We start from the raw sequence: 24,149 nt of genomic DNA, 5'->3' as shown, positions 1-24,149 counted from the left end.
ATATGATAATTAATTACTAAGTAGATGGGTAAAAATCAGGAATTAAGCAATCAACATGTTTGTTAGGTAAATTAGTTAGTTGCTTATTTTAAATGGGCTTGTCCCAAAGAGTTAAGTCGCTACATTAGATTATCCGATTGTTTCCAAATTTTCCTACAGCTTAATGACTCTGATTTTTTCCAAACCTGAACTAGGTTGGATAACTTTGAGTTACTACGTAAAAGTTTTTCAAAACTAAATTTTCCTGAATTGCATTTCTATAGAAACAAAACCCGTTCATTACAATAGATAGCAATTTACTCATCACTCGTCCCCGAGTGACAAACTTAGAGAAATTAGGCTAAGTAAGGAATGGAGAAGTACCTAAATCAGTGAACAATTGGGGATATTTATCTCACATGTTTGATGATTCGACGATTTCGACTCATTTAGGGCTATATTTTGATAGGTTTACTATCCTCAAATGCATATTTTATCTCAATAACTAAAAAATACCTTGAGTTTTAGGTATTTAGACTTGGACACAATTGAGCAAAAAGGAACAAAGACAGCTAAAAGAACGATGAAATGAAGACCTGAGGATCTCCTAATCCATTCGGCGAGTCGCCAAATAGTCTTATCCTCGCCTAAAGTTCATGTGTGCATAGCCCTGATGAAAAAGATCAAATTGGCTGTGAAAAGGAGCAGTCAATTTGTCACCGAGTAGTTCCGTGAAGAAGTAATATGTCGCCTAATGATCCAAAATGTGATGATGTTGAAGACTAACGCAAGACGGCAATGATATATACCAAAAGGCAGATCGACAAATTGATCAGTGATTCCAAAAAACTGTGCCGAGTGATCCTTTGCAGCATAAATTTTTGAAAACTATAAATATTTGTTAAGTTTTGTAGTTTAGTTTCGAATTTTTAGCTTTGAATAGTATTTTTAATACTGCGCTTCTATTTTGAGTTTTTAGAGCTTTTGGGAGACTTTGTTCTTGAACCTTCAAGATTTGAAGGTTCCCAACTTCAAGAAATTAGAAGTGGGTCTTGAAGAATCTTCATCCTAATCGCGTGTAAAAACATTTTCCATATTATCCAATTGATGGAAACACTTTTTGGTATCAATTTCTATCTCTTTACTATGTGTAGATAAAACCCCGATTCTTGATGTGTGATAATGTGAATATGGGTTGAATTTACTGTTGGGTCTTGCTAATTAGTAGTTAATTTGCTATTTAAATGTGATTTTGTTCAGTAGTTGTGTATGAACTTAATGAAATTGTAGTTGCGAATATGATTTCATCTTTTTTTCTTGGGCTTGCTCGAGAGAGAGGTTTTAACACTAAAACTACTTAATCAATAGCCGGTGTTTATTGGGTTGTCATGGGTTCAGCTCGAGAGAGTGAAACCTAAACCCTCTTCCGTACTTTCAGCTCGAGAGAGTGAATGGGCTAAGGCGAAGGTTGAGCATAAATGTGACATTTGGTGTTCGAGAGAAATCGACTAGATTAGGGTAAGTTGCTCGAGAGAGAGAATTTACCCCACTATAATCTAGTTAAATCACAAATTTACAGATGATTTTCTTTCAATAACATGTACTTGATAGTTTAGTTAAGTCCATATTCCACTCACATACCAAGAATCCTATCTCCATATTCGTATCTCATATATTTTTGTTGTTTTTAGTTGTTAATTTTTCTACAAACCCCCCATTGACAATTGACACTTGTGTCACCCCCTCCTTTGATTTATTATGTCTTCAATCGATAATTTGTTTTCGCTATAACTAGCATGGGCTAATTTACACTTTACTTATTTATTCTCAAAACTGCTTCCTTGGAATCGACCCCAACCCTTGGTTGGGTTATTATACTGATTAACAATCGTCAATGCTTAGAATTGGATGAAGTGTCTTTGATGACGTTGATCAAAATGGTGCCGTTGCGGGGAATGGTGTTATTTGATAATTTTAGCTAAGTAAAAATTGTGTTCTTAATAGTTGTAGTTCTACTAACTTAATCTTTAGTTTTGTTTTGCCTCTTTGAATAGGAAATTTAGAGCATGTGTGGTAGCAATGGTGATCAAATGGACTCTTCTCTTCTTAGAGTGAGTTCTCTTAAGGATGACACCTTAAGTTTCAAACAATTGGAGAGCTAGTCAATCCATGAGTTGTGGGTGAAATTTAAGGAAATTTTCCTCTAGCACCCAACCAATCAATCTCAAAAAACGTGTTATTGGACTACTTCTCCAAATGTCTTAGCTTGGATAATAAAAGAATGGCTGACCAAATATTGTAGGTAGGTCTCTCATGATTACCCTATACGATAGCAGCCCAATTCCTTGATAACCTGGTCATACCCAAAAAAGAGACTTTGAAGAACTGTATTTTGGCCACATTGTTTACCCAACAGGATTTAATAACCAAGAAAATCATAGAATTGGGAGCATCGGACAATCATAAAGACCGGTGAACCCCTCATAAGAGTATGAAGCCTAATGTGAACGAGCGTGGACAAATAGTAGAGATACTCTCCCTCATTTTCCAAAAATTTGAAAGACACGACAAGGTGTTGAATGATATAAAAGAGAATGTCTCAATGCTAAACGAGATAACTACTTCCTAATTCATATCTGTTCAACTACTAGAGATACAAATGGGCTACATGATATCTCATTTTTACCCCCATAAAATCAAGATTAATAAGGGAAGTCGTGTCACGAATATAAATAAGGCGCTTCTTGGGAGGCAACCCAAAGTTTGATAGCTTTGTGTTTAATCTAAAATATTTAGCCTCATGTTCTGATACGAAGTTTGTTATGATCTAAAGTACCCCTTAGGTGTAACCGGAGTCGTCGTCCTCTACGAGGACTAAGACAAGCCTTTAGCATTCTTCATAGAACATCATAGGTAAGAAAATACGGGAAAATTAAAAACTTTTGCTTATATAGAAAGGAGGCTTACATAGAACTCTACATAGGAAGCATACATAGGCTTCTCGCATAAACAACATACAACATAGAAGAATTTAGTCTAATAATTTGTCTCACATTAAACCATCTATAAAGTGAATCACACTAGTTTGGGCATAGCCCTCAGTCTATTACAATATGACATATAGGATACAATGAAGTATCAACATGATAATGGAATAATTGTCTCAAATATAGACAAAACTAATAAGGCTTGATGAGTGGCTCCATCCTCGGAATTCATGAGGACTCACCAATTGACTTAGGAAAGAGTCAAGTCTTCTTCTTCAATGACCACAAATCTCCTCAATGTCCCGAACCTAAAATATTTGGGAAATAGGGAGAAAATATGGGTTAGTACAAACCACATGTACTAACTATGACTCCTATGCACAAAAATCATCAATGCATGAGAAAAGGACATTTTAGTCAAAATCATTATTTTCTATAAATTTAACTCAACATGCATATATAAGAAGCACAATAAGTCAATTCAACATAATAGCAACCTAACATGAAAATCACCCAAGTAACACTTGTGCAATGCCAAGGATAGAATCCCATAATCCTATCCAAGGCTAAGCATCACATTAAGCAACTCACTTCATACTTACAACATATTCTCTTAAAGTCATCATAACATTATTAATACATGAATAATACTCATATCGTATCAACATAATCATAATCATAGTCATAATCATAAAAGAACACTACTAGAACCATCCCTTAGGATCCCACATGTGCAATGAGTGAGAGAAGTCCCATACCCTCCCTTACCCTATGTAGAAGCCTTCAAGACAACAAGAGTTCACATACTTAACTTATTCATTTACTTTTATTTTAGGGAAAGAAGTTCAATAACCGACATGAGACCATATGAGCTACATGGAATCTGGTGTTCTAATCCTACACCGAAAAGAGAGGGTTAACAATTACCTAAGCGGCAACCATTCGTACGTAGCTATCTAGGTGGATCCACTAAGCTAGATTCCTATGTGGGCACATAGTTAAGGGTCAAGGAGATTGTTTCTAGAACCTTGACTTACTAATGTGGAGGTTTCCATCTCATGAGACAACACATTATTAGGGAATCCGGACTTACTAACGTGAGGAAACCTATGTGGGAGGCCGGACTTACTAACATGAGACCTCCATCTTATTTACATGCCCTTTTGGTGCGACGCATTTATTCCTTTTGGTAGTCATTTTATTATATCATACAAGTTCACATTAGTCTCTTCTAGACCCTTAGGTAAACGTCTTATCGAAAAAGCTCATAGGTGACCACAAGTGAGAACTATCCTTTCACTTAAGTCACTATAGCAAGTGATTTAAACCTTTCACTCAACCCTTTATCATGTTCATGAGAAACTACATTCAATCATACAATGATCATGCTATATCATGCACACATAATTCATAACTAATACATGTGTCTAGGTTCACAGTAACACATTAGTTATAGCCTCGTTGTCATCTAAGTAATTTCACCTTTCAACATTTAGATCAAAGAAGAGTCAAGATCCTATCTCTTTGCCCTTCATGGGACTTCACCCTTCAACACCCAATAATTCACAACCAACATATGAAATAGGGCACCTCATGAAGTATTATCATAACTAAAATCAAAGTAAACAGGTGACATGTTCATCACCCTCAACAATTCACCTTAATCAATCCAAGAACTTAGGGATTTGGGGGAAAGACATGGGTCAAGGAAAGCTCATAGGAATTCATAAATTAACCATCAATTCATATCTAAAAAACATTAATTCATCATAATTCATCACAATTAATTTACAATTTCGTTTTAGAAAGGAGACCCATGTGAGGAGAAAAACCCTTGTTTTGGGGGATTTAGAAGTCATCTTTTGAAGGACCTCTTGGGGAAAGGATTCCCAAGAGTGAAAGAAACCATACCTTATAGATGAGTAATCCAAGAAATGGAGTTGAAAAACTTGAAGTCTTGATCTTTTTCTTGGAGCTCTATTGGTCTTCAATGGAGTTTTGGAGGAAGAGAGAGAATTTGAGAGAGAGAGAGAGAGAGATTTTTTATTTCAATTTTTGGGACTTGATTTGAGTGATAAAATTTACAAAAAACTGACCCTAAGACATTACATAGTCACCCATTAAATTACCCAAAAGATATTTCACTTAAATGGGTTTATTTGTGAAGTCAAAACACCCAAAATACGACTTTTTACGAATCTGGGAAGTAGGTGCGCATCGCGAGGCTATTTCCCTATTTTATTTTTGAATTTTGAGTTGAGGCAAAAGGTACTGTTTCATACCCGCGTCACGAGTCCAAATTCAAATTCCCACGTGATGGTTGTGCGTCGCGCAGCAGCCACCATAATCTGCCTACGCACAGTTGCCTTGGCAACTTGCTCGCCCAAGTTCGGGTCCTCTCCAAGGACCCTTCCAGTAGTCCTTGGGGTTTAGTGACTGGACAATTTGACCCTCTATACTACACTCTACCTATGAAAAATCTTTTTGCAAGTTTTGGACTCCATATGACCCTCCGAAACCTTCACAAAACATAGGGTTGTCAACTAGTTAAATTTCGCTAGTTTCCCAACGTTAAGACTTTTCTTTAATCCTATTGCTCCAATACTTCTCAAACAAGTTATTTATACTTATTAGGTCTAAAACCATCATTAATCAACATATAAGTCTCTAGTATAAGTCCTGGAAATTTTCGGATGTGTCACCAATTAGCGAATCACCGAAAAATTTCGATCTTGTTCACCGTTTGGACCTCTATATTAACCGGAGGTCCTGTAAAACTCGGAGAGGTAAGTAAATAGTCGGCGGTCCCCCGATTTCATCGGCGAGCACAACTGATGTCGCCGAATGAGATAAAGATAGACGGTTTATTTGAGGGCCAAAATTTAAATTCCAAATTTTCTTACTTTCCCTCATTTTCATCTTCCCAAACTCTCACTTCTTTCATATTTTAAATATTCACAATCTATAAGTATTTTTATTTGATCGATTAGTGCTCGGATCGGGAACTTCTTGTTGCCTAGAGTTACAGTTTTGTTTTAATCAACAATAAAGGTTGGTTTTGCAAACTCCGCATTTACTTTTGTTACTTGTACTCTTTTGCAAATAGATTTTGTCCTGACGAAGTGTTCTAGGCCTTTCACATTAGATTAACTTGTTAGATTTCCTAGTTCTAAATCAATAAGCTTTGTAATATTTCTTTGATTGATGGAATCTCATATTCTTGTGTTTTGAAACAAATTCAAATTTTGTGGGTTGTGCTTGCATGTTTAGTTGAACTAGGAGAAATCTAAGTATCCCGAGGTAATAGGTGTTATGGGTCCGGTGCAAATTTAACTAGTGAATGGTTTGATTTTGTTTTCAGGGGTTGTGGGGTTAAATTTAAAAAGATGGGTCGAGAATAGGAACGTTGGGTCATTTGGCGAGCTGGGTCGAGCTCACTAAACCACTCAGCGATTCGCCCAATGCCCATATCTAGCCTTTAATTTCATGATGAATATATGTTTGTTGCCCTCTGTAACTTTCAGCGAGAAACCTGGTGTAGCCTAAGGCACTCGGCGACTCGCCGAAAGTCTTTTTGATCGCCCTTTGTCTGCACACCTAAACCTTTTTGCACTGTACTTTTGCTGGACTAGAACTTGCTTGACGATAGGTGTCGGCAATTGCATTTGAGCTAATCCATTTAATGAACCCTTTTCAGCTCGCCAACGTGATTTGGCAACTCGCTGACTATCTCTGTCACAACCTAAAACCATACCCTAAAAGTTAGGGTACAATCTTGGATTGTAACCGGCGTCGTCGACCTTTCGGAGGTTTAAGACAAGCCCTTTCATATCATTCATTGCATATGCATAGTGAAAAGTAGTGCGAAATTAATACTTTTCACAAAACATAATATAATCTTCAAAATCTCTTTCATATAAAAGTAATAGGAAATACTAAGTCTCAATCTCATCATCTTAAGACACAAGAATATTTGGGACACGACCCGTACTTCAAATTACGAATATAGAAATACTTAGTCTATTACAATACTTTGAATGAAAACATAAAAGACATATATGCCCTCGAGTCAAGTGAGGACATACTTCAGCTTCTCTTGAACGGTCTTCTAAGTCCAAGTCTTCATTTCTCAAAGCTCCTCACCTACCAAGAACTATATAGATAGATAAAATCATGGAGTTAGTACAATCACATATACTAAGTATGGCTTTATGCATAAAAATCATGAAAACGGACATTTAGAAATATGCATATTTTTATTTTTCAAATCATATTTTAATCATAGTAAAATAATTAATCAATTTAGAAACACATAAGATAGTAATAAATCAACAATATCAAATCTAGGCATCACTTTACAGTAAGTCCAATTCACTTTATAGTGAATTGACTTCACTGTTTTAGTGACTTACTAACCCCTTTAATAACCAACTTCTAGCATGTAATTTCCTCAGTTAAAGTCATCCTAATATTCACTTAATTCACACAAAGAGAGACCGCCCATACACCCTCTCTAGATGTGCCTAAACGACCCTTAAGTTTACTTATAATGAGTCACATACACACTTAAAAAGTATCATGAACATCAAGGTAAGATTCTTCTACCAAATGTGACTCCTAAGTTTCACTTGAGTGAGTTGTGAAGCGATCTCCCATACAATCCCTTACACACACACTTAGGAGATCCTATAGACTCCCTAAGATAAAATCATGCTCACATAATACATCAACACATAAGTGATATGACATTCTCCTTCCAAAGGCTATCAAAAGATCTACTTAAGTAAATCAAGAAGATAACGTCTATAGTGACCTCTTCGAGATTACCTAAATAGTCCTTAAGACTACCTATGGCTTAGATCATATACACAAAATCAACCAACTTCCCTAACTTGAATCATCCTCAAGATTTCCAAAGATAAGACATGAAGAGATCATCCCTTATGCCCTCTTCACACTTAAGCTAAGGAATCCTTAAGTTACTTTAGATTAGGTACTCATTTATTTACACACTCCTTAACATAAGTCATTAGTTCATTATTTCATTTAGACTCATACATCACATAAAGGACATTCAAATAATGGGAACTCCACATAACACCTTCAAAGTCTATTGTGCAATAGCGTCCCATACCACCACCTAAACTCCATAAACTCCTCAAATGCTAATAGGTATTCCATATGATGATAATAGGCAATAACCGACATAGACCATGATAGCTAGACATGGAATCCGGAGTTCTAACTTACTCCGATGAGGTTGTTCTACTTGCCAATGGTAGAACTTGGACACATCCCATGTAGGCACGTGGTTAAGGAATATGAAGGGCATACTTTGTAATCTAGTCTCATACTTAACTTGAAATACTTTGCCTTAACATACTCACTCGGTCCTAGCCTTAGTTCTCATAGATCAATTCTCATTAAGGTTCATATAAATGGGTCTCATATCTAGTTCATGACCCAATTACATTCAACCAACCAAAGAAAGGTCCATTAGGGAATATCTCACTATGGCGACAAGAAGCTCATCGCGACTTTCCTAAGGTATGATATGATGTCGTTCCAGCCAATCAACCTTAAGTCCATCACTCCTTTACTTTGAAGGATACCATTACGGTTTACGCTTCAACAATCTTAACCTTTCCCTTAAGTCAAGGTTTTCTCATAATAGTCTCTCATATCATCATTTAAGGTCACATGTCATTCATACATTCAAGACTAAGAATTCTAACACCCTAAATCAAGATATCACATATTCATAATCATATATACATCAAGCAAGAGATACAAGTCAATCAAGACAAGACATCACATACTTCACTTTTGACTCATAATGCAAGTCACTCTGGAAACACCTAGAAACAATCTAATATCTTCAAGTCATCCTATATATCATCATAACATCATTAATATACTCCACATAGACTCACAAAGCCAAGTAGGAATAACCAAGACTTAATCCTAACACTATACTCATAATGTCAAAGTCATAGTCTAACGTGATCACTTAAGGCAACATAAGTAGAAGAACACACATATGACTTCACATGTAGATAGATAATGTCATGCTTCACATAATCAACTACACAAATAGCCACATTACTTCAAGTAGTTTCCAGTAAGGCCATGCTCATCATATGCATAAAGTAACGCCGACAAGGCCACGTCAATTGCTAGTAAAATACATAACACCGCCACCATAAGTGGACCATACCAATCACAATAGAATCGAAGTATAAATAATATCAAATTAAGGAAAATGGGGAAGCATACCTTCATCCCCTCATCCAAACTTCAATTCAACCAATTCAACATCACAAGGCCCTTACCCATGGCCATGAACAATAATTCAAAGCAATAACCATAAAACTCAATGAATCTACATCAGTTCAATCTAGGTTTAACAATATAAGATCAATTATATATCAATTTAATACAATTCTTATATCATTAGAAACCCCATAAGAAACTACATAACAATTCAACAATATTAGCTTAATATCAAGTAACCCATATTGTAGTTAAAAACTAGGGTTCATCAATTTACATGGGTTCATAGGTAATTTAGATTGAAATCATCAATAAAATATCAATTAGATCATAATTCAATGTTTAGAAATCATTTATGCAAGAACCCATGGTAGAATCATGAAATTGGACAATTCACTTTAGAAAACTTTGAAAAACATCTTGAGAGTTGGGCTCATTGATGAAACGAGTTTCAAGGATCAAAAGTCACACCTCAAGGATGATAATTCTTCACTTTGATGAAGAATTTCTACACAAAAAACCCTCACCAAGCTGCCTCTTCAAGTTGGACTTCAATGGAGGTTTTGGGATATTTTCTAAGTGTTTTGGGTTTATGATTTTGAAGAATGAAGTCTTCCATGTGATTACCCTTTATATACTTAAATAAAATACACAAATAACCCTTAATAAACCGTCCAACACTTAATTTAGAAGTGGTGTGAATTCACAATTAGACTTAGACTTGGCAACAGACCTTCGCAGGAGAACAGGTCGCGCGACGACTTGCCCTTGACGGGGCGTCACCACCTCGACGGGCCGTCACAGGCCTCCATCGGTGGCAACAGCGGCTGGCCAAGCATACATTATTCACACAAGGCTAACTACCTCACTACGGGACCCTTTGACGGGGCGTCACAGCCACGACTGGCTGTTGACTGCTCCGTCGCCAGGGTCTGCCTAGGACAGCCTTCACACTGATTTTGGGTCCTTCCTCAAGGACCCTTTGGTGGTCCTTGGGGATAATTTCCTGGATGTTTCAAACCCAAATACTACCGTATATAATTTTAACACCTATCACATGAATTTCATCCAAAACAAACACGTAAAACTTGATGAAACTCGCCTAGACATACAAGGTCAACTTAAAGCATATCTTTCGAACGTCACGGACGTTCATGGTCGTTTGACCTCCAAACTTCACGAAACTTTAACCACTTACTTAACATGATATATTAACTATATTAAGAACCCTAAAACACCTATAAACATATAGAACCACATTTTAGACATTTAGGTGACTTAGTCGTCGAACGTCTTAGTCCTCCCTTGATGTTTGACTTCCAACACCTCTAATACTTTAGCTACTGCCTCTATACCATATACTATACATATTTAGGACCTTATACCATCAATACCAACATGTTGGCTCTAGTTAACCTAGGTGATTTTCGGGGTCTTACAATCTCATCGAGTCCTTCTGCAATTGCTATCCAATGTAAGTTATCCCTAAATTCTTCTTAATGTTTGCAGATATGGCTAAACCTAAGGTCGCAAGTAGAAACATGCCAACCCAATTCAGCGCAAAGGAGATTACAATCAATGAGTATGCAGCTGCATCCAGGGCCAAAACAACAAAACTTTCCACATCTGGCGGGAAAGGAAAAGGCAAAGCAAAAGCCCTTGTGTCACTAGAGCAGAGTTCTGACAGTGATGACATCTATGACACACACCTCACCACATCTGATAGTGAAAGTAATCAACAAGAGCCTCAAATTTTAGGTTCTGATGATGATGATATCATTGCAACAAGAAGAGCAAAACTACGCTCCAAAAAGATGAATAATCTATCTAGGATCAGAAATTCTCACACTACATCCTCTCCTCCTCCAATTCTAGAATAGGCAGTGGTGCTCGCACCACCGATTCAGGGCCTCCTCCCAAGTTTATGAATAGGTTTAAAACTAAAGGGTTGAGGACAATTCTTAAAGAGAAACATCTTTCCACTTATGGGGTTATCGACAGGTATCCAGATACAATTGATTGCCTAAGATATCACAGGTTGCAAATTTTCACAGAACCCCGTGGACCTTATATTCCAAACTGTATTAGAGAGTTCTAAAATGCATATAGTTTATTGATACCAAGAGGAAACAACAAGCATCAACTTTCAAAGTGGTATACTATGTGGTGGTTAGAGGCCGGAAGGTACATTGTGATAGCTCTACTCTCAACACATTCTTAGGCATGTCCACGCATATTAATGATCACTGCCAGCACCTAATCAGAACAAACAAGCTAGAAAATTTGAAGAAGTGTTTAACCTTACTGATCTTAGATAGTACTTCAAAATGGTTAGAAGAAGGGGCCTCAATTGAAAAGAAAGATCTAAACATAGCCGCAAGATTTTTCTTTGGCTTTATCAGCAGCTCAATTATGCCATCCTAAAATGAGTAAATCCTTATCCTAGCCAAGGCAGCCTGTCTGGGTTACATCATAAAGGACCATAATAAATTTGGGGCTAACTATAGCACAAGGAATACTCATGCGAGCAAGGCAACAACGGACCTCATTTTCTTTCCGGTATTAATCACTAAGTTGTGCAGACAGGCTTGGGTATCTAAAGATGCCAAGAAGGATGAGAAAATAATGACCACATCCTCCACTGATATCCAGAAAATCAAAGTTGAGCATCTCAAAGATGAAGAAGAGAAGAAGCACAAGGAAGCCACTGTTAATCCTTCCCCAACTGGGGACACATACTCCATACCTGCAGAGGCGTCTTCACCTACTCCGGCCCTTGCGCCTTCAGGTGCATCAACTACTACTATTACTACTCTTCCTGACACCCTAGATCCTTCGACTATTGCACTGCCACCTAGACCTATTGTTGATGTTATCTCCTGGACTTCGATTACCCAGGCTTTATTACTTTGGATGGGACAGCTTGCCTACACTGATGATCGTCAGGCTCCTAAACTTGAGGCCTCCATTCTGGGCATGATTTAGACTGCCCTGACAAATGTTGTGATGTCATTGATGCAGTTGCGGCGAGGATAGCGGTGTGTGAGTGTAACTAAAGGTCAATCGAGGAGGTGAAGGCATTAAAAGTCGTTATAGCTGTGTTGCAAGAGTATGTGGATTAGATGAATTCCACTGATATGTCCATGGTCTTTGGGACGTTGGATATACAAATGCACTAGAGATGCCTCTGGTTACCACCAGAGATGAGGGTAGAGTTATGTAGACAGTTGATCTTAAGTGTGAGGTAGAGATTGATGAAGAGATGTTGGAGGAGACTATAAAAGCTGCAAATAAGGTCTTGACAAAGACTAAGGAGATTATGATACATGTCATTGTATAGGATCTCTAGTAGGTACACCTTTTGTTTTCCTTAGGCGCAGCTAGTACTTTTGGATATCTTTATTTTATTTGCATTTTGAGGACAAATATTTTTATTTGTGATGGATAAGGGTGACCTTTTGTGTGGTATTCATGACTCACATTTTGTGTATATATTTGGGTTTTTATGTTTAAAATTGTGTTTTATACTATTTTTTCAGATGTTTGAGCTTGTGGCTCTGCATGCTTTAAATTGTAATTGATTTGACCAATCCAAAAAGTTTCTGCCACCTTTTATGTGTACTTGAATATGGTTATTCTCTGGCAAATTTGAGTCTCAGATTGATCAATATCAATGACTTGGATAGTGCTCGCAATCGAAAAAATGTGAATGTGTAGCTACGAAGAGGCCAATTGAAGTCGCACAGAAAATATGTGAACTTTTTACGTCTCGTTGTGATTATACAAGTATCAAATTGAGTTTCTCACGTTAAATATTGCACACTAGCGAAAATGTGGAGTCTTGTCTAACTTTGGTGTCAATGTCTTGTGTGATGAGCTTACCATAACCAAGCATGAGACACCTATAATTTGCCATGTTGGTCCGATTGACTAAGTCGTTTGATCACATGAGATGATCTTAGGTACCTTTGAAAGAGTGTGAACCAAATTTTGCATATACCTCTTTTGTGGCTTACCTTGTGAGTGTGAGGACCTCTTTTGAACACCCCTTGAGCCTTACCTTTCTTTGGAAGAAACTTGATGAAAACATGACTTTTCTTAATCCACTACCTATAATCCTCTTTATTTGTAGTTGATTGAATAGATAACTTAGACAAAAGCCTAAGTTGGGGGTATGGTGAAAAGATAAGGCAAGTCAACAAGTGCAAGAGAAGTCTACTTTAACCCATAATGTTGAGAAAAATGGAACTCCTCCATAAAAAAGAAAGAGAAAAAGAAAAGAAAAGAATGAAAAAGAGAAAGTAATGGAATAAAGTTGTGAACATACAAAAAGAACTGGGGTTTTCCAAAAAATCCATGGAAAGTGAATAAAAGGATGACTTATGAGAACAAAAGAAAATGATTTAAAAAGGAGAAAGAAAGTTTAGGGAGTACCACATTTCATCAAGATAAAAGTCACTGAGCCTATATGAACATACCATTGCACTCAACCCCGTTACAAGCCTTGACAAACCTTTTTGATCTTGAGTTAGCTAAAATGAAGGTTGATTGGAAAATATTGGCAAACCTATGGATTAGTTCATGCATTGTGTTCATCATTGTGAGTGTGAACGTTGAAATTGATTCCGAAACTTTAAATTGTGAACAACTGTGTGTGAATCTGGAATCATTATTTAAGTGAGGGAATTTGATCACTTTCATTGAGATTGAACTTGCATTTGAAGAAAGTATCGTCAGCTTGAAATTCTTTGATATTGGTGTGTCACAACTTGAGTCTTTGAGTGCACAATTAATTCATGTATGAGTAAGTTGAGTTTTCTTTTATATATTCATGATTGAGTCTTGTGTAGCATTGTTTGACACATCCTTTTTAAACTGCTGAACTTGAGTTTACTTGAGGACAAGCAAAAAATTTAAGTTGGGGTTGTTGATGAGTCCATGATCTGGACTCATTTAAGCTATATTTTGATATGTTTAGTGTCCTCGAATGAATATTTTATCTCAACAGTTGATGAAACACCTTGAGTTTCAGGTATTTAGTCTTGGAGACAAAGGCATGGACACAATTGAGCAAAAAGGAGCATAGGCAGCTGAAAGAACAAAGAAATGAAGACATGAGGATCGCCTAATCCGTTCGGCGAGTCACCAAATAGTCTTATCCTTGCCTAAAGTTCCAATGTGCTGAGCCCTGAAGGAAAGGATCAATCGGCTGTGAAAAATAACAGTAGGCATGTTGCCGAGCAGTTCTGCGAAGCAGTACTATGTCGCCTAGGCTAACGCAAAAATGCTAAAGGCTAATGCAAGACGTCGATGAAATATACGAAACCTGACTAACTACACCGAGTGATCCTCTAAAACACAAATTTTTTAAAACTATAAATACTCGTTGAGAGTTGTAATTGAGCATCAAATTTTAGCTTTGACAGTATTTTACGACTTTGCTTCTATTTTGAGTTTTTAAAGCTTTTGAAAGACTTTGTTCTTAAACCTTGAAGATTTGAAGGTTCCCAACTTCAAGAAATTGGAAGTGAGTCTTGAAGAATGTTTACCCTTATCACGTGTAAAGACATTTTTTATCGTACCAAGTTGATGGAAACTCTTTTTGGTATCGATTTCTATCTATTTACTATGCGTAGCTAATACCCTGATTCTTGGTGTGTGATTATGCCAATTACATCCCAAGAATCTCGTCTCCCTATCCGTATCTCTTATATTTTTGTTGTTTTTAGTTGTTAAGTTTTCTACAAACCCCCGAGTGTTGAATGACACTTGTGTCACCCCCTCATTTGATTTATCATGTTTTCAATTGATAATTTCTTTTAGCTATGACTAGCATGAGCTAATTCAAACTTGGTTGATTTATACTCAAAACCGCTCCCTTGGGACTCGACCAGCCCTTGATTGGATTATTATATTGTCTAACGATCGCCGATGCTTAGAATTGGATGATGTGTCTTTGATGATGTTGATCAATGTCCTTCTTGGTTTCCCAAGTAGTGACGATGCTTCCATCAAACTTTCAGAGACTTTGTCTCTTTGGTCCTCAACTTATGCACATCACGATCAAGAATTGTAGTCGGTTCCTTCTCATATTGGAGGTCTTTGTCTAACACAATTGAGCACCGCTAAATGATATAATCTCTAGCACCATGATATCTCTTCAACATAGATACATGAAACACCAAATGAACTCCCGATAGCTTAGGAGGTAAGTCCAAACTATAGGTCACGATCGAAACACATTCAAGAACCTCAAATGGACCAATGTATTGTAGACTTAGCTTACCCTTCTTGCCAAATCTTGTCACACAATTCATAGTTGATACATTAAGAAGAACATTCTCACCAGTCTCAAATGTAATGCCCCTTACCTTATGACCCATATACTTTTTTTCCTACTCTGGGTTGCTAGAAGCTTAACTTGAATACTCCTCACCTTATCTTGAGCATCCTTCATCAAATCGACCCCCAAAGGTTTCACATCTCCATCTATGGGTGATTTATTTCCCCTCCCATAGAGTGCCTCAAATGGTGACACATCTATGCTAGAGTGAACCTAATATTATAGGAGAACTCACACAAAGGTATAAACTTATCCAAATGCCCTCCAAAATCAATCAAATACACCTTCAACATGTCTTCTAACACTTGAATAGACCTCTCCGACTGCTTATCTATCTGTGGATGGAAGTAAGTAATAAAAGTGAGTTGTGTGCCCAATTTATCATGTAGTTTCCTCAAAAACTTGGAGGTAAACTAGTACCACGATTTGAGATGATAAATAGGGGCACCCCATGGAACCTCACTATGTCTTTCACATAAACCATAACCAACTATTCAGCATTATAATCTACTCTTACTGGAATAAAATGGGCTGACTTAGTCAATCTATCAACCACTACCCAAATAGAATCAAACTTCCCCAAAGTCTTGGGAAGACCGACCACAAAATCCATGGCTATTTCTTCCCACTTCCATTTTAGAATTGACATTCTTTGAAGCAAACTAGCAGGCCTTTGATGTTCATACTTCACTTGTTGGCAATTTTGACACTTAGCAATAAACTCTGCTATATCCTTCTTCATGCCTGGCCACCAATAAATTCTCTTCAAATCTTGGTACATCTTAGTCACACCCAGATGAATTAGATATCGCGAACCATGGGACTCTATCAATAATTTCCGAATCAAGTCATCAACTTGAGGAACACTAATTCTTCCTTTGAAACTTAGCACACCTTCCGTATCAAGATTGGTCTGTTATGTCTTACCAAACATAGTTTTCTTCTTGAGTTCATTCAAATTTTCATCCTCGAATTGCTTGGCCTTGATATCTTCCATAAATGTGGGCCTTACTTCAATGCTAGCTAACACCCCACCTTTTTTTGAGATGCCCAATTGCATGAAATTAGACTCCAAGGTCTGAATTTTCATAGCCAAGGTCGCTTGGTTATACTTAAGCAAGACAAACTACCCATACTCACTGCTTTTCGACTCTAGGCGTCTACCACCCCATTAGCCTTACACAAATGGTATTTAATAGTGACATCATAATCTTTAAGTAACTCCATCCACCTTCATTGTCTTAATTCATATCCTTTTGAGTGAACACATGATGCAAACTACGATGATCAGTAAACACCTCACACTTAACACCATGGAGGTAATGCCGCTAGACCTTAAGAGCAAACACTACCGCTGCCAACTCCAAATCATGTGTTGGATAAATCCTTTCCTACACCTTCAATTGGTGCGAGGCATTAGATATAACATCCTTATCCTGCATCAACATAGTACCCAAATAATAATGTGAAGCATCACAATACACAATAAAGTCTTTACCTTCAACTGGTATGCTAGAATAGACGCGGCGATCAAGAAAGTCTTAAGCTTTTGGAAGCTTTCCTTAAATTTTTCAATCCATTCAAATAGTACCTCCTTTTGGTTCAATTTATCAAGTGAGTGGCGATAGAAGTAAAGTTTTTCACAAATCGACGATAGTAGCTAGCGAGCCCCACAAAACTCATAACATCCATCACACAGCTAGAACGAACCGAATTCTTTATCGCCTCAATCTTTTCGGCTATATATTTACCCGTTCTTTCGAAACTACACGCCCCAAAAATGCAACCAAAGTAAACTAAAATTCACATTTAGAAAATTTGGCATACAACCTTTGTTTCCCAAGAACACCCAGAACGATATGAAGATGGTCGGCATGTTCTTCCTCACTTGTTGAATAGACCAAAATATCATTAATAAAGACTTTGACAAATGAATCAAGAAATGGATTCACCCAATTCATTAAACTCATAAAAGTTGCAGGCACATTAGTCAAGCCAAAGAACATAACTAGAAACTCATAGCGCCTATAACGGGTTCTAGACGTCGTTGGGAACATCCTCTGGCCTAATTTTCAAGTGATGGTGGCCAGACCTTAGATCAATCGTGGAGAAAACTAATGCACCTTGCAATTGTTCAAAAATATCATTTATTCGAGGAAAAGGATACTTGTTTCGAATAGTGACCCTATCTAATTGCCGGTAATCTAGAAACATTCTCATACTACTATCTTTTTCTTAACAAACAAAACTAGAGCACCCCATGGGGAAGCACTAGGAAGAATAAATCCCTTATCAAGAAGTTCTTAGATTTGATCTTTAAGCTCTCTTTATTTAGTTGGGGTCATGTGATATGGAGGGATGGAAATGGAACGAGTATGAGTTTCCTAACTAATTAGAAATCTATATCTCTATTCGGAACCATAGCAGACAAATTTGTAGGAAACACTTCTCTAAATTCTGACACTAGATGAATAAACTCAATAGAGGGGACTCAATCTCAACATCTCGAATATGAGCCAAATAAGCTAAACAACCCTACCTTACTAGTTTCATAGCCCAAATGGAGGACATGATCTTAGCTTGCTTAGACTTGTATACCACTTCCCACTCTACTTTTTCCTGTCTCAAAATATCAAGAGTTACAAACATAGTACTACAATTAAACACAACATAATAATGGGACAACCAAGTCATGCCTAAGATTATATCAAAATCACCAAATCATCCCAAGTCAGATAAATCTAGGGAGAAAATAAGGTCTAGAATGGATGATGATAAGTCTTTATATGATGAGTCTAATGGACATGGTCATTCTAAGAAATGGAAAAGGTTTTCCAGACAAGGTTCTTTGGAGGATAGGGTGTCTAACCCAAAGCCACAAGGAATTGGCAATGAGTCCCTATGGTCTCTTGTGCTAGGTGTGGTAAGAGACATGAGGGTAGGTGTTTGGCCGGTGGAGAGGGTTGCTTACTTGTGATGAAACTGGCCATAAGATGAAAGATTTTCCAAAGGCAAGGGCTACAAGAAGAAAGGGTAAGTAAGTTGTCACTAGTGGTCCGGATGAGAATGCACAAAACAAGAATAGGTTCTATGTCCTTGTAGCTAGAAATATTCAAAAGTGACCTCATTTGGTTGAGGTATGTTGTTTTCCTTGGCCATATTGTTTTAAGTGAAGGTATTAGGGTTGATTCTTAGAAGACTAAGGCAATTAAGAATTAGCCTAGACCTCTTTCCCCTTTAGATATTCAGAGTTTCTTAGGTTTAGCCAGTTACTAAGTTCGTGGAAGGATTTTTCTCTATTTATTCTCATTTGACTACATTGACAATGAAAAAGGTGAAATTCCAATAGTTGAAATTTTGTTAGAAGAGTTTTCAAGAGTTGAAACATAAACTCACTTCAGCCCCAATTTTGACATTACTGAAGAGATCTGATGAGTTTGTATCTTATTGTGATTCTTCATAGAGTGGTCTTGGTTGTGGTTTGATGCAACATATGAAGGTAATTTCTTATGACTCGAGGCAATTGAAAGTTCATGAAAAGAATTAACCAACTCATGATTTGGAGTTAGAAACACAGGTTTTTGCTTTGAAGATTTAGAGACATTATCTCTATGGTGTTAATGTGGATGTGTTCACCATCATAAGAGTTTGCAATATGTGTTTAAGAAGAAAGATTTGGATATTTGCTAGAAAGGTGTCTTGAATTATTGAAAGATTAGGTATGAATGTTCTTTATCATCCGGGTATGGCAAATATGGTTGTGGATACTCTTAGTTGATTGTCAATGAGTAGTTTTGCACACATTGAAGATGGTAAAAATGAGTTAGTTACTGATGTTCATACACTAGCTCGATTGGTTATTCATTTGGTTGATTATGAGAATGGTGATATCATTGTTCAAAATTGCTCAAAATCATCTTTTGATTTAGATATGAAAGCTAAGAAAGATCTTGATTCGACTATGGTTGAGTTGAATAAAGTGGTTTCAAAAAAGTCATTGAGGATTTCTCCTAAGAGGGAGATGATGTGCTTCGTCACCAAGGTGGGTTATGTGTTCTAAATTATGATGAATTGAGGCATTAGATTTTATCAAAACCTCACAATTCTCAGTATTCTATTCACCTAAGATACACCAAGATGTACTATGATTTGCGGGAGGTCTACTGGTGTAATGGGATGAAGGAGGATGTTGTATAGTTTGTGGCTAAGTGTCCTAATTGTCAGATTGTAAAAGTTGAGCATAAAATAGAGAGGTTTGGTTCAAGACATTAGTATTCTTATATGGAATTGGAAAGATTTGAATGTGGACTTCATTACGGGTTTACCTCATACTCGTCGATAGTTCGATTCTATTTGGGTTATTGGGGACCTAATGATTAAGTCAGGTCATTTTCTTCCCATGAGGACCTCATTTTTCAGTCGAAGATTATGCTAGGCTATATATTAGGGAAATAGCATATTTGCATGAAGTGTTTTTATCCATTGTTTATGACCAAGGTACTCAATTTACATCTTAACTTTGGAGGTTGTTTTGGAAAGTTCTGGGTACTCAAGTGAATGTGAATCTTAGTTTCACTTTATCCTCAGGCTAATGGTCAAGGTGAATGTACAATTCAGTCTTGTGAAGATGTATTAAGAGCTTGTTTGATTGAGTTTGCTTATAATAATAGTTACCATTCAAGTACCAAAATGGATCCATTTGAGGCTCTCTGTGGTAGAGGTCTAGGCCTCCTATTGTTTGTTTGAATTTGGTGAGGTCACTTTGATACGGTCTGAATTGAATCATGAGGCTATGGAGAAGGTTTGCCTTACTAGAGAAAGGTTGAGAACGACTCGAAGTTGACAAAAGTCTTATGCCAATGTTAGAAGAATAAAGCTTGAATTACATATTGATGATTAGGTTTATTTGAAATTTTCATCTATGAAGGGTGTGATGAGATTTATAAAAATTGAATATTAGTCTTCGTTATGTATGCCCATATTAGATTTTAAGGCATTTCGGTAAGGTATATCCTATGAGTTGGAGTTGCCTTCCGAGTTGGCATCAGTGCATCTGATATTTTATATTTCTTTGTTAAAGAAATGTATTGGTGATCCTACTTCTATTGTGCCATTTGAGAGTGTTGAAGTTAAAGAAAGTGTCTCTAGAGGTTCCGATTGAAATCTGGATTGTCAAGTCCAAAAATTGAGAAATAAAGAAGTTGCTTTCGTGAAAGTACTATGGAGTAATCAATTCGTTAAAGGTGCTACTTGGGAGGATGAAACCAATATGTTGTCTTAGTGTCTCATCTCTTTCCCTGCATTCCCTTTCTACCTTGAGGTATTAGTTCCTCATGTTTACTCTTGTAGATTCATGTTTTTTTAGCTATTCTCATGTCTCCATATGCATGCATGTTCATAAAAGCTTGATTTTGAGTGATGTTTTAGCTTGGGGTTGATCACTCTTTGTTTATGTGCATTTTGATGTGATTTATATTGATATTTGGTTGTTATATCTCTTTTTATACTCTATTTGTGTTATCTTGAATCCCATTCAAGGATATATATTCCCAAGGGGAGATATTATAACACCTTGAAACTTGGTAAGTTGAATTAGGAATAGAAGCTATAAAATTGGTTGTTGGCGCATGTTGTACAAAACCACCTACGTAGTGTACAGGGTCCTACAATCCGTAGGAGAGTGGTCGTAGAAATGAGTTGAGTATTTGGAAAATATCAAGTCTTAGATGGAGGTCTACGGACCGATAGGATGGTCCATATGAACATTTAGAGGTCATAGGAAGTGCCCATAAATGGAATTCCAGAGTTAGTGATTTTGGGTTACTTTAAGATTACGGTTGGGACTTCCGAGCGTACAAGGTCCTATGATCCGTAGCCCAAGGTTCGTGAAAAGTCGTTTGGACTTAAAGGGTTTTTGGATCAGAAGTTTTACGTGAGGGCCCCACGAGATGTTAAATATTCTACGACATATAGAAAAGTTTTTGTGGTTTTTGGTTGAAATATTAGTCTCAAGTACTTTGTTCCACGGACCACCTAGATAATCCATAAAAGTTTGTACGGACTGGAGGTTGGTCCATACAAACCTAGAGAATCCCTTTGATAGTTTTTAAGTCAGGGTTATTTAAGTCTTTTTCTATCCTTTTAATCTTTAAACTATGTCATTTTGGCTCTTATTCTATAACTGATTTTACTCTTCAAAATCTACACATTATCTCTTATTCATTCAAAAACCCAAAGTTCTCTCAAGTTCATCTTGTCCAAATTCTCTTCAAGGCTCCTAAGAAAATTTCTTGGGTTCTTCAAGTTTCAAGCTTCCGCTTGCAATTCTAAGGCTTTAATTACTCAATGTATGTCGGAAATTCATCAATGAATTCCTTTCCATTATTGAGCGCAATAAATCCTCAATTCTTTTTTAAGACTTCACCCATTTTCTAGTGTTTATATGAGTCTTAATGAGTTCAATTGATTACATTTGATCTTGTTTTACATGATTTGATCGAAGTTACATGTTTTTAATGTATTTTATATAAACTCATGCTATATGCCTATTTTGACCATGAGTTGAGCTTTGAAACTATGCATATATAAACGAATTGTAATGAACATGATTTTAGGTTGCTTTTGACTTTCGTGACTTAGTCACTTCCGATTGAAGTGTGTTTTTACTATGAAAATATTATCATGTTTTAGATGTTTCTGAATAACATTGTTTATGTTAATAAAATTATGGTATTTGAAATGAGTTATTCTTATGATTTTTGTGAGTCGTTATGATTGAGTTGGTGTTACTAGATTCTCACCATTTCAAAGACTAAAGAGATATGAATTTGATATTTTGACTTAATGATTTTCATTGGGAGTTTACTTAGCACCGAGTGACTTTGGGAAATTTTCAAAGTCGTTGAACTACATTCCCCATATGATGTCCCAACTGGGCAAACTAGCTAGTGGATCCATATGGTCCTTCCTTGGAAAGTAGGACAATCTCTTTTCGGCATGGGAGTAAAATATCGGATTCCATGTTATAGCTTATATGGTCTATGTCGTTAAGGTAAACATCCTACAAAAGATATGATTTCCTTATTTAGCTTATGTTTTATACATATAATAGGATACTTCTAAATTCCATTGACCTTGTTCCATGTTCTGTGACTTAAGCTTATCATGATTTGATATGTTTTACTTGGCATGCATTAGCTTATCATATTATTATGTTTATGTTATTACAAATTTCCTCCATATTCAGTACATTCAAAGTATTGACACATGCATCTTTTGTGTCTATATTGTTTTATCATATAGGGTCCAACGTTTCTCCATCTGATCTTGGCTAGTTGCGTTGCTCATCATTTTCTCATGGATTGGTGAATCCTCATGGTTCAAGGCATAACCATTATTAGTCTTAGTCTTTTATTGCTATTAGTCATTTCAGTTTTCAAATATTCGTGAGCAGAGGCGAAACCAGGATTGAAGGAGGGGGGGCACTACTAAGAGAAACTTAAGGATAAGGTTAGCAAAACGGCTGAGGCCTTAATGGATAGTCTTTCTCTTGGATCTGGTTTAAGTGAGTAGCAAAACGCGAAGAATTATCTCTAAAACTAGCACTTGGTTGAGAAGAATTATGTTCCATAAAAAACCTATTCATTTCAAATCACAAGAATCAATAACAAATTCTCACAAAAATACGCTTGAAAAAAGAACGTACCAATTTATGCAGTGATAATAACCGTAGGACTTCAATTATGCAGTGAAGAATACTTGTAAGTTGTAGATATTTTAGCAGTCTTATGTTTTGTTTAGAATTGTGTTAGGACTTTTATTAGTTTTTAATTTCAATTAAGAAAGGAATGTGGTCAGATGAGATGGCAAAAAAAAGAGTTGTTAAGAAAACGGGTGGGGCCAAATGAGGTGGCAAAAACGAGTTTTAATAAAAATAATTTTTAAAAAGTTTGACGCTACAGAAAAACTTATTTTAAAGTAAGAAACAAAAACATTACCTTTCACAGGAGTCGAACACATGGAGCCACATTTCGATATGACGTTGTCAACCAATGCTCCAACGAACCTTTTGGTTATAAGAGTGGAAAATCAAATAGATTATCATTTTATCTACTATCTATACATGTATATATACAATTTTTTTAAAAAATTACCGAGTGTACGTGCATCCTCACTAGTGCATGTGGATCCGCCTCTGTTCGTGAGCTGAGGGTTTTATCCTAGCCACACCTATGATTGGTAGAAACTTTCGCCAGACATAGTTTATGTTTCGCTTATTTAAACATGTACTTTAATTTTGATATTTTCTACGTTATTGAAGATTTTGAGACTTATATTTCCTTCTCTTCATGTGTTACTCTCTTATGTTGTATATCATAATGTAATGTTTATGTCAAGTGACTCGTTTAGGGTCTTTGAAGGTTCTATTCGCTATATCACGTTTAGGAATAATTTGAATCATAACATAATAATAAAATTTGAGTATAATCTACCTTTCTTAAATATCACTCGTAAAATTCCACTAAATATTCTTTTATGGTTGCAAAGTATATTCAAACAAATCTTTT

Source organism: Solanum pennellii, chromosome 1 (genome assembly GCF_001406875.1).
Source record: "Solanum pennellii chromosome 1, SPENNV200".
NCBI lineage: Eukaryota > Viridiplantae > Streptophyta > Magnoliopsida > Solanales > Solanaceae > Solanum > Solanum pennellii.
The sequence above is the reverse complement of the archived record's forward strand: the minus strand, read 5'-3'. Positions refer to the sequence as shown.